At 41.1% G+C, this 2,832-nt stretch overlaps 1 long non-coding RNA gene across 1 annotated transcript; it reads right to left on the bottom strand.

The window, feature by feature from the left end:
* Positions 1-688: 688 nt before the first annotated feature.
* On the bottom strand, positions 689-2,620 carry LOC146577614 (uncharacterized). The gene is made up of 3 exons (XR_014891416.1): positions 1,705-2,620; positions 1,047-1,603; positions 689-848 (listed from the first exon to the last, which is right to left on the bottom strand). It is a non-coding gene; the product is annotated as an uncharacterized LOC146577614 (long non-coding RNA).
* Positions 2,621-2,832: the final 212 nt, after the last annotated feature.

The raw sequence follows: 2,832 nt of genomic DNA, 5'->3' as shown, positions 1-2,832 counted from the left end.
CGTCTGAAACGTCCTCCTCCTCCTCCGAGTCCATTTCCAGGAGTGGTTGGTGGCTGAGGATTCTCTTGTACACGTCCTTTACTTTGAGCGTTTCAGCTTTCAGTTCACTTTGTTTTTAAACCAGGCTATGGAGTCCTTTCTGTGCATCCTCCGACATGCCAACAAGGGAGGCTGTAAAAACAACAAAACTATTAAATATAAGTAAAACAAACAAACAGACAAAAAAACTCACCTCATAAACACAAGGAGTTAGGATCATGTAATTAAACTTTTTTTAAGGGAGAAGGCAGTGTTAGCTAGCAACCCAAATATAGGTAAAAGATCCAGTAAGACTTTAGCATCTGCTATTATTTTCAATCAATTCATCACCAAATGTATAAATAAATAAAAGATGTGCTTACAGTCTGAGGAGATTGTCCCCAACACCACAGATCGCATTTGCAACACTGTCCAGTGATGCTGCATCTCCCTGCAAAGGATCATCTCCTCCTCTCTCAGGCGCCTCACAGCCATCACCTTCTCAAATACCTTTCTCTTTGTCCGGAGGTCAGCAGCAGCTGCAGTTTAACAACATCAGATGGGAAAACATAGCAGCATATTATGATTCAAGAACAAAACATTCAACTGCTGCTCAGATACTGGGAGTTTGTTTAAAAAGGATATTTAGAAATCAAGAGCTTACGTTCACTTGTGCTCTGCCAGGGCCAAACGTCGCTCTGCATGAGGGCATCACTGGATACGATTTGCTTTGTTGCTTGTTTCCTTGTTGTAGTCGTCAACAGCAGCCGCCAAGCGTTTCTTCTCATCTAAGATGACCTTGCGAATTCTGTGTCGCCTCTTGTTGCTATCTGTAAATAATCATAAAAAGGAACACCTTCACATAATGCATATATTTACATTTTAATCTACACTCATCAATTCGTTTGCTAGAACAAATCACATCCAGCTTAAACAAACCTGGATCTGATTTTATTCTGTTTACAAAGTAGCTGTACAAGCTGTACAAACTGAGCATCAAACGGTCCGTTTCAAAGAAACTGTGACACCATTTTGTCTGTAAAGACTTTGTGTTCGCACTCTGATGATGACGACAAGCTCCTCTACTCGTGCCTGCAACGCTCCAAGGCTGCCATCAGTTTGATCCGTTTCTAAGTGAGAGGAATATTAATCAGAACACAGGATGAGTAACAGTCACCAAACTACAGTGGACTCTGTAATCACTGACTTGATGATATTCATTATAAGACATCTGGAGCCTTCATGTGCTGCATTATCATGAGATAACAAGTATGTTGGTGTTCAGCTTTATAAAACCAACTAGTACGACATCACTTCAACCCAGGTCCAATCCAATTTGATCAAACGCAACAACTCTGCCATCAATTCTGCTTTTACAAGCTTATTTTTCATTGTTTGTTGACACTGTCAGAAAGATCTTAACTCTAAGTTCTTTAATGAGGCCATGGTGGGTCCTGTTGTTATACACGAGTGCATTATATTGAGACTCACCTTCAGCCCATTGCTGCAGTGTGTCGTCATCCACACCCAGCTCATTTCTGCTCGCATTCAGGCTCTCCACTTGTTCTCTAAGGATCCTTATGATCTAAGAATACATTAATAAATGTCATTCATATGGACATTTTTAGAGTACTGGTGTTTCCCCCCCATTACCACACACATTAAAATGGGTGTTGAAAAAATGACCTTTAGATATCTCTGGCTCAAAGTGCGGCCCAGTTGTTCCACTTTCCTTTTGTTCCAGCCCAAAGCCAGGAGGCTCAGCATGTCTGTTCGCCCTGCATTTCAGTTAGTATACAAATAAGAATGAATGAGCAGGAGACTGAGTGGAATCTCACACACAGACACACACCTGCTTTAGACATGTACTTCGTTGTGATGGCCGCCCTAGACAGGAAACTGTTTACTTGTTCCACCTCTTCTCCAACTGTAGAACCGGCCCCATCCTGAAACGCACCTCCCCATTTGATCTATAGAAAGGAGGTCACAATACATGACTGCTGAATTCATTCAACCTTATAACAAAATGTCTTAAACGTATCCAAGACTACAAGCTGCAGTATACCTCGCACATCCAAGTGTGAGCTACTCAAAATGAAGTACACATTAAGATAAAGTCAAGTAAATAGTATTACGACAACACCAAGAGAAAAACAAAATAAATATCCACCCATCCAAATATGTATCCACACACACACACGTATGAGTATATGGTTATGGCGTTAACGTCATTTTAACAAGATTAACGCTGACAGCACTGATATATATGTGTATCTTACATCATTTGTGTGTCTCTGGATGTATTTCACAAACTCAGCAACTTCCTCATCTTTCTCAATGAAGACACCTTCAAAGTTCCCCTGCTCTGAAGTGCTGAACGAACACGGTGACAGTTGTTTGAAAAGAAACATCAAAATACAATTTTTGTACAAATCCATATTTGATTTATGTACACAATGCATAACGTACCTTGCATTTGATTGAAAGCGATAAAGCTTGCGGTTTCCATCAACTGAGACGGCGAGCATGTCTGGAGTGCAGGCAGGGCAGCTAAAGCATGGCTCCTTGCACATCCTGTCCACCTCAAACTTTACAGCACTCCACTCCAAGAAACTTTTACTGAAGGCATCAGCTGATATTCGGCCAGTCTTTTAAGTAGAGGACAAACAACAGAATATTCACGGACAGTCATCGTAAACATTGATTTGCACAATTTCCTTAAACTTGACAAATTTAGAAACTCACCCTTCCAAAATGGGCTGTTCGTTCATCCAGCACTTTGACAAAGGCCTTAAGTGACATCCCTGCTGCAGC

This window comes from Mchenga conophoros, linkage group LG3 (assembly GCF_057382185.1).
Source record: "Mchenga conophoros isolate Kocher_MC1m ecotype Shallow Benthic linkage group LG3, M_conophoros_male_GT1.1, whole genome shotgun sequence".
Taxonomy (NCBI): Eukaryota; Metazoa; Chordata; class Actinopteri; order Cichliformes; family Cichlidae; genus Mchenga; species Mchenga conophoros.
The sequence above is the reverse complement of the archived record's forward strand: the minus strand, read 5'-3'. Positions and strand labels throughout refer to the sequence as shown.